Source organism: Ascaphus truei, chromosome 7 (genome assembly GCF_040206685.1).
Source record: "Ascaphus truei isolate aAscTru1 chromosome 7, aAscTru1.hap1, whole genome shotgun sequence".
Classification (NCBI taxonomy): domain Eukaryota; kingdom Metazoa; phylum Chordata; class Amphibia; order Anura; family Ascaphidae; genus Ascaphus; species Ascaphus truei.
In genome coordinates, this window is record NC_134489.1 from 50473380 (window position 1) to 50486955 (window position 13576).

Here is a 13576-nt window from a genome sequence, read left to right on the forward strand (position 1 = left end):
TAGCCTCTCTGACTTTCAACACATACTTCAGTCTGACTTTTTGAGACTCGAAAACTGGATTTCCCAAAACAAACTGTTTTTAAACACTGACAAGACTGTAACAATGGTATTTGGGACCAAGACTAAATTGGTAAAGATTCCAGTGACTGAGCTCCTGATTAGAACCAACGCTAACACCACCCTAACCCCTGTCACTAGTTTTAAATACCTGGGCTTATGGTTTGACTCCCACTTAACATTCGGGATGCACATTGATACCCTGACAACCAAGACCTATGCCAAACTAGGGGTACTTTACAGGAACAAATCCTCCCTAAGTCTCCTGGTCAGAAAGCGTATTGCACAGCAGATGCTAATGCCAATTATTGACTATGGAGACATAGTATATGGCTCGGCTCCTCAAACCCACCTTAGCAAACTTGACACCCTCTACAATTCAATTTGTCGTTTTGTTCTCCAATGCAACTATAACACACATCACTGCGAAATGCTCAAAGAATTAGATTGGTCATCACTAGAGTCTAGGCGCAAAGTTCACTTTTCCTGTCTCACCCTCAAATACTTTCTGGGCAAGCTACCCAGCTACCTGAACAAGCTCCTCACCCCTACCACATACAGCACCTATCACCTGAGATCAGACTCCAAAAGACTGTTCATGGTCCCAAGGCTCAACAAAGTATCCGGACGTTCCTCCTTCTCCTTCCGTGCACCCCAAAACTGGAACAACCTACCAGAGACTCTCATATCCACCACCAGCTTAAGTTCTTTCAAATCTAAGGCTGTCTCACACTTTAATCTGGTCTGTAACTGTTTCATACGCTCATAATATACATTTTCTTTAACTGTGCACGCAATGTCTTGTATATAATGTATACCTTGTTCGTTTATGTAACTGTACACTGGCGACACACTTTATTCGAGCTCGGCTAGTCCCACGAATTCGGGTATACCCGGGTGTATTGAGGTTTGTGACTGTTTTCTGCCCGAGTGCATTGAGGTATTTTCCAGGCAGGGATTGAAGCATTTTATTCCCGCTGGCTGCAATACTGCACAGTATATATATATATACTGCATTACAATTCATGAATTTATGCCATCTGGTAGACACGCAAAGCATTGCAGCCTATTAAATCCTAATCATTATCATTTAACAGATCAGCCGCCCGTCAGCCAAGCATGAACCCAGGCTGGGAAGGCAAACGCAACGGGGCTTGTCAGAGGTGAGGAGCGGCGCATTCCAGGTATCTGCCAGGTACATACTGGGTATTTGCTCGAATAAAGTGTGTCGGTGCAGTACTTGTAACCATGTATTATTTGTTTTACTCTGTGCCCAGGACATACTTGAAAACGAGAGGTAACTCTCAATGTATTACTTCCTGGTAAAATATTTTATAAATAAATAAATAATAACCTTAAATTGTTCTGTATTAAACCACATCTGTCATTTACCTTCCCAAGTTTCCAGTCTATCCAAGTCCTTTCTGGAGATAAATTACAAACCTTGCTCTGATTTTACTACCTTACGCAATCTAGTGTAATCAGCAAAGATTGAAACTTTGCTCTCTTTGCCAAACTCACGGTCTTTAATAAACATGTTAAAAAGCAGTGGTCCCAGTACTGAACCTTAAAGTACTCCACTTACAACTTTAGCCCAACCTAAAAGGTGTCACGGGGTACTCCTGTAGCGGGTAGGACCTCGTGGCCAGAACAGCGTGAGCAGGCAAAGATTGTTGGGTTCACGGGCTGAGGTCGGTGGCAGGCAGCAAACAGGAACGTCGGGGTCACGAGCTAAGGTCGGAGGCAGGCAGCAAGCGGGAACGTCGGGGTCACACGTGGGGTTTGGCAACAGGAAGGCAGGAGCAGGAACTGGCATGGGAGCAGGAACTGAGACTAGGGAGCAGGGACAGGTCTGGGACATGCAAGCAGGAAACAGACTGAGAAATCTACTTAAATAGCAAGGGCCTTTAATATGAACAGGACTCCAATACAGGACAGGTACAGGAACAGATCATAGGCAGAAGCATGGGCATAGGAGTCTGACACAAGACAAAGGCAAGGGAGGAACAGGAAACAGGAACTATAAGGACAGAGAACAGGAGCAACAAGGACACAGACAGAGGAACCCCAGAGCATACAGAAAACAGCAGCACACCTGGTGGACAGAGAAAGGAACTGGGAGAGAAGGAGAACTAGGAAAATATATTTCATTGCAAAATCCTGACAAAGGGGTTCAATTTATTTATTTTCAATAAAGACAAAAAAAATTGTACACAAACCTCGTGTGGCACCGTATCAAAAGCTTTTGCAACTGCATTAATTACCCGGGTCTAAATTCCTACTTACCTCCTCAAATAAACTAATAAGGTTAGTTTGGCATGAGCTCTCTGTCATAAATCCTGCTGACTATTACTAGTACCCCCAACACCTGATCTCACCAATATACGGCACCTTGTGATATACAGTATGATATTTGTATCCATACATTTTAAGAAATGTACTCACACATTATGAATATTGTTATTACCTTCCTGATAGAAGTCCTACTCTTCATAAAGATATATTATATATCAGAGCCAATTCAGATTATGCTGGTGGATGGACGCTTTTATATAAAGTTTTTGATTCCCTGAAGTTGTTTTTTAACTAGTTTTTGCTTATTATTACTAATAATTGTGTTATCCATGAGGTATTCCTGAACATTATCCCATACTAAACCTTCAAGTAGCTCCCCCACTATTGATGTCAGCCTTATAGGTCTGTAATTGTGATATCGCTCCCTTTTTAAATGTAGGCACCACGTCTGCTTTACGCCAATCATGTGGTATTGAGCCTGTGGCAATGGAGTCCTAGAATATTAAATATAATGGATTTTGACGCACTGTTTGTTTATGGCGCACATAAATATTTTTTAGTGCATACAGAATAGTCTATTTCTTTGTGCAGCTGGTGAAGATGGACAAATGTGAGCACAGTAAATAGGTGCACACAAGGGGAATTGAAATTGAGGTTGACATGCATTAATTTTGCGTTAAAAAACCTTTTTGCTTTATATATGGACCCTTTGATGTACTATACTGATTGTGAATGAAGCAATTGGAGAAGTTTGTGCTGCTCTGTAGATCACCAAATGGCTGTAAAATATAGGCTATACTGCTATCTTTACAAACAAAATAAAACTTTCCCCATATTAGGTATATGGGGAAATTACACACTAATAGGTATGTACTGTATAAGCATTAACATACGACAAACTTACTGTAATCAGAATCAGGGAAAGGAAAAAATACAGCTGAACCCCGTTATAACGCGGTCCTTGGGGTCCACAGCCCCTAGACCATGTTATAACTGGGATCGTGTTAAAATTTCACCGGCAGTCATATTTGTTTTTTTTAAACCTCCATTTTGCCGCGCGAGGACCTTACCGACATCTTTCTCCTCACTTTATAGAAGCTCTCCTCTCTGCAGCTAAGTGCAAAGTCTTTTTTTTTTTTATTCTTTAAACATTCAATTAAACGCTTTATTGACTAACGGACACACAAATTGAACATTAGTACCTTACCTCTACACCAGGGGGGCGCAAACTTTTTTCCCTGCGCCCCCCTGTCGGCAGTCCCCTCACTCCCGCGCCCCCCCTAACCCCCACTTACCTGCGCTCCGGCGTCATGACGGCACGTTGCCATAGCAACGTGACGTCACATGACCTTGCGGCGTCATTTTGACGCCGCGTTGCCATGGCGACGCAGGAAGGAAGCTGCCAGAGCCTAGGTAAGTAAGGTTTACAGAGGCCCTGCGCTTAATTTAAGTGCCTTCAGGAAGCGCGTGGGGCCTCTGTAAACCCCGCACCCCCCCGCCGGCTGTCTCGCGCCCCCCAGTTTTCGCACCGCTGATCTACACCACAGGGACTATGTGATGTCACAGACATCTAGTAATAAACTTAACAGTTAACAGAGTACATTCTCCTTACAGAGGATAAATATATGTATAGGGTATGTCTTGTCACACCCAGCCTATGGTGAAGTGGTAAGAGGTAAGGCATTGGTATCAGTATCAGTGGAAGGTCCTGAGTTCAAGCCCTGAATGTGTCTTATACAAAATGTACTAATGTTCAATTTGTGTGTCAGTTAGTCAATAAAGCATTTAATTGAATGTTTAAAAAAAAAGACCCTGCACACGACAGCTGCAGAGAGGAGAGCACGTGGGCAGCTGCAGAGAGGAGAGCACGTGGGCGGCTGCAGAGAGGAGAGCTTCTATGAAGTGAGGAGAGAGATATCGGTAAGGTCCTTGCGCTGCTTTTTTGCTGAGAAACGGAAGACAGGGGGAGCAAGGGGTTAACACAATCCAAGTATCCAAAAATCTGATCGTAAATGAAAGCCCAAAAGAAGGCAGGGCCTTTTGAGGGAGAGGGGGGGATAAGGAATTATATATTATAATTGATGTCTATAATACTTACACAGCCAAGTGTAAGTACAGATACTTCAATTGGTATCTGTGGGGTTTCACACTCGTCCACACCGATCAACAGGACAGAAATCAGGTGTCCGCTCACAAGCAGGGTTTTGGCAGAGAGTTCCCTCTGTTGTGCCCTTAAAATGGCCCGGTTCCTCCCCAGTGTAGCGGTATAAGGTAAGTGAGGCAATTGTATCAGCATACATATCAAAACATTTATTGGAGTGTAGTAACAACTCACAAATCACTCACATCGAACAAGTCCCAGGTTAACTGCCGTGGCAAGGTGAGGCGTCCTGTCGCAGATAACTCTGTCTCCGCGTCCGGAAAGCAGGAGGATGGAAGTACTACGTGCGACTGTAACTGCGGCAGCTCACACTGACTACGGAAGCCCCCGTGGGTCAGAAACAAACAAGGAAGGAGCTACGCGTTTCGCCAATTCATCGGCTTCATCAGGCTCATAAAGTTCAAATGGTGGGGGGTCAGAAAAGGCTCCTGTGTGCTTCCTCACCTGCTGCTTTTTTGCTGCCTTGCTGTTTTAAGTTCTGGAGCCATGCTCAGACCGCGTTATAAGCGGATTCGCGTTGTAGCGGATCGCGCTATAATGAGGTTGAGCTGTATCAAAGAGGCCCGGCATGGGACAGTGTAGAAGGCAGTCCAGCAGCTGGGGAGATGCCCAGCGGCAACAAGAGACCTGAGGCAGCAGCTGGGGAGCGGCAACTTCGGATGAGCAGCATGTAGGTGCGGAAAGAGCCAGGTCGCTGACCCCTAAGCTAACATATGCTCCTCTTTTACTCCAATCACAGCTTAAAATAACTGTACTGTTTCACTTTTCCAGGCTCATCCAACAGAAATTAATTATTTTATTGAATTTAATTCTATCCATTAGCCACTTCTCAGCATACATGTTTTAAAAGTGTATTCAATTGTATTTTGGAATTTTATGCTCATATTCCAGGACAGTTGCACAAGCCTTTAAAACGCTTAATTTTCATGATACTAACATTGAATTAACTTACAAAATATACTATATACTTAACACAAACGTTTTAATATGCAAACCATGTTCCATAGCCACTTTGTAATGTTTCCATAATTTAAAGCTAATGACCATTAATGGAGCTATCATTTCTATATAATGTATCGTTGGCAACATCAAAAGAATGTCTAAGGACAAGTCTGCAAGTACACTCTCTATATTTGCCTCCTGTGTTCTGAACAATTTAGTATGCATTTTTATCCCTACTGTATTGTATCTAAGTTACTACTCCTTTATTATCTGGTTGTGATATTGAATCTGTGCTCTTCAGCAGGCAGGATAACTGTCTCTTTTACGTTTCAACTCCCATTTCAAACACTCAGAATACGCCAGATATATTAAAGAGAAATGTCCCAAAAGAAGTATTAGGATTTTTTACCTTGATAAATCTGGTGCCTTTTCATAGCTAAGATTTTGCCATATACTCACATTTATTTAGTGGAGTGAAGACCATTGGTAATATCCGAATCTCATATTCCACGGCCTCAAAGCTAGCTCCAATCCATGGAGCATATGTGAAGTTTTGAAGAAAGAAGGACCCAAAGAAGTAATGATAATACAGCTCAAACCCGTTATAACGCGATGCAAGCATGGCTCCCAATTTTCGTATTTATGAATACTTTACAACGCGATTATTGGTATCTTAAATACTTTATTATACAATGCATACAATTGTACATTATCTCTAATGCGGTCCGCTTATGACGCGATGTGTTTCAATTGACCCCAAGCACAGCGTTATAAGGGGGTTGAGCTGTATACTGTAGTATGAAAAATAAAAAATGCTCTACAGCAAAAATCCTATTCTATAAAATCCTGGTAGGAAAAGGTATAATATTGTACATAAATATCCTTTATTATGCAGATGGTGTGCAAAGCAAACAATCCTTGTGGTATTAGCAGTCAAGAGGTGTCCAGTGCTGCTTTTAATGGAGATATTCCCTGTTTTCTAAAGTGTTATGCCAAGAATACTTGAAGATAAAAGCGCACACAGACCAAAGACCTCTATGGTGTAGTACAGGGGGTGGCCAACTCCAGTAGCTCAAAATGACTAAGCCACTAAATGAGCCATCTGTGCTATAGCAGAGATATCCCTAATCTGGCCTGTTGGTGACCGTTGAGGAAAGTAATGCACTCACAAAAATGATTACAAATCTAAGCTTATCTGCATAGGAGTTAGTCCTTCACGATGCTGTTGTGGCATCCTGTTCGCTTGCTCCCGCCTACGGTTCCACCCCACTTCCGGTTTTGAGTTTCCACGGCAACCAAGCAAGGCCACACATTACGATCACCCTCCGGACTTCTTGCCAGCATCTCTTAGCCTATGCTTTTTATGAGGGCGTGACCTCACTTCCTCAGGGCTAGACAATGTTCCACAGCGCAAGCTCTATACTGTATATCTTAAATAACCAGTATTAGCCCCTTGCGTTCTGGGGTGTATTAGCATATAAAATAAACTTGTATGCGTTTCAAAGTGGATACAACAGAAGTGTCAAGGAAGCACTGTTAAAACCAACATATACAGTATATACAATTCCTTTATAATTTCCGTACATTAAAAAAAGGGGGGTGGCGGAGTCATAAGTGGAGGAGAATGAGAGGTAATAAAAAATAATATAATAAGATGTTGGTAATGTGTAAATTAGTAAAACCTAATAAGGGAGGTCAATATGAATGTATGTATAAATGAAAAATCAGAACAAATATACATAAAACTTTCATATGAATACATGTCATCTAAAATACTAAAAACACAACCAAAATCTAAAGTAAACCAGCTAAATCAACGTCAATATTAAGCCCTTTGGGGGTCATAGTGTGCACCTGATACTGTTCCCTTTACTTGGCAATAGTATCTACCATCAAAGATGAAATAATTATGTTTAACGAGGAAGTCTAACATTTGAATCACAGTCGTTATGTGTTTGAAATCGCAAACTGTGCGTTTGCAAAAAGGAATTGGCAGACTCTTACTCCATTTGTTTGAATAATGCTGGTATATTTAAGTCACCTAACTGTGTCCTTGGTATCCTTTCTATATGACAGTAAGGTTGTTACAAATGACCTTAATTACTTTAGTATTGCTCCGTTAAACTACCATTTCCTGTTACAATTGGTCTGCCAGGGGGATAGTGCTGATTTTTATGAACTTCAGGCAGCTAATAAAATGTGTCAATGGTTGGATATTTCATATCCATGTACTCAAATATTTTTTTGTTGATGACCTTATTAATCAAACCTGGTTTTGAAATTGAGATAATTTAATTCCTGAAGGTCGAGGTGGGATCGTTTGTTAAAATCTTAAAACAATTATTATCACTTTGAAATTTTCTTTTCTGAGAATTCTCAGTTTTCACTATAACTATGTTTCCCCCTTTATCAGAGGTCTTGAGGGTCAGATCTATCCTCTAACTCATTTCTCTTATGGCTTTGTGTTCCTCCTTTGTTAGGTTACTTTAAGAACTCTGTCACGGGAGACCAGACAATTTGCACTTTTTTACTGGGTTCATTCACTGACCAAAACAGGTTGATGAAATAAATTGTAAATGTATTCACATGAAAAGGCATACACACAATGGAACACAAACTACATAAGAAATGCACACTTACTTGGGACCTGGGCAAAAAAAACTAGACTTTCCTAGCTTAAATAGACATAAAACAAGAGTCTTTACTAGCCCGAAATTTCCTGGAACTCAAATCAGCATGAAGTTCCTGACACCACCGCTGTATTTCCTCCAGAGGTGCTGAAATAAGTTCACCGGGAGTTAGCTCCAAACGTCCTGGAACTAAATTCGGCTTGTAATCCCAGCCGAAACTGCTACGTTCAATTCTCAGAACTCGTGTCTTTGCTATTTCTTTCAGAGCATCTTTTGGTCGTTTCAAATTTGCCACTGCTGTTCTGGCGCTTAGAATCTGATGTCCAGATTGGCTGAAGGTTTCTTATAGTATTTCAGCGTTAATTCATGAAATACTACATCCAATTCGAGCGTGGGAAATTTCCTACTAGCCAATCAGAGAGATGCCAGTGTCCTGAAGCCGGGCAAGTGATTTCTTTTCAATCAGCCAAGGGCATACACTTTGGCCACTTGGTATTCAGAAGCCACCTGTTGGGCTAGGCGCCTCCACGCCTAGGAAGGCAAATGGTAGTCCGGAGGACGTTCATTCATCCCAGGACGTGGATATTTCACTAGCCATCCTGTCCAGATGACCTTCGCACCTCTAGCACCCTCTGTGGCTTTCAAGTCCGATGTCTGAGTAGACATTCTGGCACCAAAGTTGGTAGCCCAATGACTCACTCAGGACATTGGATAATGTCTGTTCACTGTTCACAAGCATATATGTTTTAAAACACACGGTTTAATAAAACTATACCCTTTAAACTATTATAAGTCTGCTGGTATGGGGAATAGAATAAAAAGCTGCACTTTATTTCTTACTAGCAATTACCCCATACACTATAAAAAATGGACTTATAAAATCCCTCACAACCTTATGCATGGTTGGAGTACCCCAGAACCCCTATACAGGTTCTGAGTGACCTGGACATTACTTGGATATCCCCCTTAACCTAGGGACCCCTTGACATGTTCAGGGACATCTCACATACCTATGCCCCATTTACTTTTCTGTCTGTGCTGAAGCAGGGAATCCTAGCACAAGCGCAAGCGTTTTCAAGGGGAGATTTTGCTGGAGGAATGTGTCTCTATGTATTCGGGAATCCGACCAGATTCAAAGGTACATTTTTGGCGTGTCACGCAACTCTGGAACCCAACTAGTTAGGCACATTCTGACAAGACTTTCTCCATAAAACCCCCCTTGAAACTCATAGCCTAGCAATCTCTGCTTGCTGGCACTCCTGAAAAGGTAAAAACACAAATTCTTTATTGTCGCATAATGTCATACAATACAGATACAATCAGTGGGCTCAAGAACTGACACTCGCAAACACCACTACATGGATCAGAGATAACCAAACAGGCTTAAACGTTTATTGTGAACCTGGTTACACCCTCGCCATCACAAACTCAACTTGGGTTTTAGTTGCTCTAGGTCCCATGTGACAAGTTCCACAAAAAATTCTATATGGGGACAAGAATTCATAGGTAAACACATTTTTATTTTTCAAATCTGTGAAAGGTCCCTATCCTGAAAAATCATTAACATTATCATTATCTTCTAAGAAGAAAATAAAGTCCTTCATATAAAGTTTATCTCTTTAACGCATCCCATTAGTTGCAATGAGGCAGGCTTTTATTTTGATATTTGTTCAACAGTAGTTTCCTTTGCAAAAACATTAAGGTCTTTTACACAATCAAATTAATTAAAGTCAAAATTAATAAGACAAAATTAAAGTCCCTCCTGGAGTAAGGAAATTTGAAGAGTATTTACTTCTAGATCAGATAAGTTAAACATGTTCGTGACATGACGGTACATAGTCACTATCAACTGCTAACGGCTCGGACAATAGGCTCTAAATGCAACACATGCAAGCGTGTCCCTTCATGGAACTACACAAAACTCTTTCGGGCACTAATGATATTGTGGAGATGGAGTGGCTCAGTGAGCAAAGGCACTGACTGGCACTGAGTTTGAATTCCCAGTGTCTGCTCCTTGTGACCTTAGGCAAGTCACTTTATCTCCCTGTGTGCCAGGCACCAAAAACATAGATTGTAAGCTCCACAGGGCAGGGACTGTGTCTGCAAAAATATCTCTGTAACGCACTATGTTAAAACTAGCAGTGCTATACAAGAACAAACAATTATTTATTAATTATAATATAAAATAAGACACTTTATTAACTGCAAGACCACTGGTGTTATCTACCTCATAAGGTGTGACTGTGAACTAAAGTATTTGGGGGAAATAATAAGACCACAAAGGAGAAAAGTGAGAGAACATATTAATTCCATCAAAAATGAATTGCGCCCATTGAGTTTAAATGAAGATTTCACCTTTAGCCCTTTTATTTGAAATCATAACCATGAGGTTATTCTAAACATTAAGTACATTAAAATGCGGTTAATTTGGAATAATACTGGATATGCTTATTCATTTATTTTTTTCCAGTTTCCTTACTGGTTTTATCATTATATTTTTAATGTTGTTTATTTATTATTCTTACTTTCAAATTTTGAGCACTGTTCATACAGTAATATTTATTGGGATCATCACTCAGATATAACTATTGTCTCGTAATGTGGGCTCCACATGACGTTCTAGGAGTTAAAATTCTAAATATGTCTGGTTGCTATGACTACCAGTAATGTGTGTGTGTATATATATAGCTGGCGGAGTGAAAGGACTATTGATTGCCCTTGAGAAAGCTCTCTGGTGGAGGAAAATGCGTGTCGGGTGTATGATCACACGGTGTGTCCGAATCACGAGACGTGGAAGCCAGAGAGGGTAGAGATCTCTGCTTGGACGCGCAACTTGGTGAAGCAGCATCTCTAACTAATTTCTAGCAGACAACTTGTGGGGGTGGGGGTTCAATATGAGTTTAGAGGCAACTGTAGGAAACTCCAACTCAGTACTCCATTGAGGTTTGGGATCATTATTATGTTCAAGATTTCTATCCGTTGCTCTGCATATTTCTGTAGGGTGATTGTCAGTCTAAAGACCCTGTATACAGTTGGGTGTGTTTTTTTTTCTCTTTTATCCATTGCTCCATTTGATTTATGGACCCCTACCATCCTATTAAGAACTAGAGATTCGTGATATACTGCTTAATGGTGCCTGAACAGATAGGAGTACTGTACCTCTATCACACTGCATTGCTGATTTATTAAAAATACACCTAATGGCACATGTAGTAGCCATCATGAACATTATTGAAATTGTTCAATTGGGTCTTGACCTGTTTTATTGACTTTTTGAGCATATTACTACTGTTATTTGTCTATATTGAATTGGCATTATCTCATCTGTTTTCCCCAGCTGCAATTGGTAACAGATAATTAATACTCAAAACTTAAATTACATTTCTCAATAAGGTGTATTGTTACATTCGTAACAACAGATTGACTGACACTTCTGTACCATATCCTGATAGAGTGATGAACCGCCTAAGTTGATGCTAGACTATTATGTGTGTTTACTGTTTGCACTGGTTCTAGTTATTAGTAATGCCAGAATAAATTAATAGTTGCCAAGTTGCCAAAAGTTAGTCCTTTTCTCTACTAGATGTATTTAACCACACACGGATATGCCCCTTTTGATTATATTTTAATGATGGGTTTAAATAAATTTAACTTATTTTCCCCCGCATCTTTTTACATTTTTGGAATCTATTAAAAGTACATTTTTAACAGGTGCCCATTTGACTTGCCACTTGAGTGCATTTTGCAACAAAGTACTGTACAGGTATACCCCGCTTTAAGTACACTCACTTTAAGTACACTCGCGAGTAAGTACATATCGCCCAATAGGCAAACGGCAGCTCACGCATGCGCCTGTCAGCACGTCCTGAACAGCAATACCGGCTCCCTACCTGTACCAAAGCTGTGCGCAAGCGGGGAGACTATAGAGCCTGTTACACATGCGTTATTTACATCAGTTATGCACGTATATGATGATTGCAGTACAGTACATGCATCGATAAGTGGAAAAGATGGTAGCGCTTCACTTTAAGTACATTTTCGCTTTACATACATGCTCCGGTCCCATTGCGTATGTTAATGTGGGGTATGCCTGTACTGTAGGATCTGTTCATTTTATATGTTTTGAGTAGTCTAATTGTACCTACTAGGTCTCCACTCCTCACTATTTGGAAGATTGTAGTGTCATTTGGGTCAATGTCTGATACACATTAAAAGAGGGGGTTGAACCCTGAGCGACTCGCATCTTTCTTCTATGGCTTATAATAATGATATGTATCAAAGTCTACATCTCTGAATTATTCTTTTTTTCCTTTTATTTGGCCTCCAAATCCTCTGTATCTGAAGTGGTGCATGTCTAACATTCTGCATCAGATGGAAGAAACTGTTCCAAAAAACTGAGCAATGCATCAAAAAAAACTTTTGCCTACATTGATACCATAGACCAGGCCTGCACAACTCCAGTCCTCGAGGGCCGCAAACAGGCAAGGTTTTCATGATATCCCTACTGTACTTCAGCACAGCTGGCTCAATTAGTGGCTCTGTCATACTGAGCCACTAATTGAGCCAGCTGTGCTGAAGTAGTTATATCCTGAAAACTTGGCCTGTTTGCAGTCCTCCGGGACTGGAGTTGTGCAGGCCTGCTATAGACCCTATGTATCAGGGTAAAAGGGGCAATTCTGGGACAAATTCTTGTTGTATTCAATATGGCTTTGATTTATGCATAAAGTATGGTGCTCATTTCTGCCGCACAATTGCCTTGATGGATATGGGCCTTATAGTGTCTTCCTGCACTTGGAGGTGCAGTATGGCAGAAGACTGCTTAGTATATATGGCACCTTGTGCAGTGGAAAGATGCAGTTGCAGCCAGTCTCATCTGCTACATTTTAAAGCAATTGGCAACTTTGCCCCTGGCTAGGCTTTGCATCTGTTAGAGTAACAATAACCAAAGGTAAATTAAATAGGCTACATCTGTATACTATATGTACATTTAATAAATAGATGCATTTCAATACAATGTTATTATACTTTGCTTTATTACTTTTAGACATATTAGTATAGAAACCATATGTGAATCAGTCATATATCTATTTGAAGCTGCAGACCAAGCAATATCCTACGTGTGGTTTTTTTTTTAAAATAAATCAGCTCTGTATTATGAGAAAATACATGTAGCATTTTTTTACACAACTCTGAATTAAATTTTTAATGTATTGTAATGTAACAAGCCTTCTGTTTCTATAGCAACCATTTACAAAGTCACAGATACTGAGTCAATCCGAATCTTCGCTGATCGATCAACAGGAGAAAGGATCGATTGGCAATTCAGCTAATTACTTATCATTGTGTGGATTGTATTGATGCACATATTAATGGTAGAAAAAAATAAAAAAATTAAAAATTAAAAAAAAAACGCAGCTTGAACGGCTGCTTTAAAGCCTTAGGCCGAGCTCATGGTGGGGGCGTTGCTGTGTGCGCGCGCACTTTCGGGACT

The 13576-nt window shown here is 40.6% G+C and overlaps 1 protein-coding gene across 1 annotated transcript in view; it reads left to right on the top strand.

The window, feature by feature from the left end:
- The window catches only part of CAVIN2 (caveolae associated protein 2), a 70890-nt gene that overhangs the window by 52001 nt on the left and 5313 nt on the right, over positions 1 to 13576 (top strand). The gene's annotated exons all lie outside the window — the stretch shown is intronic.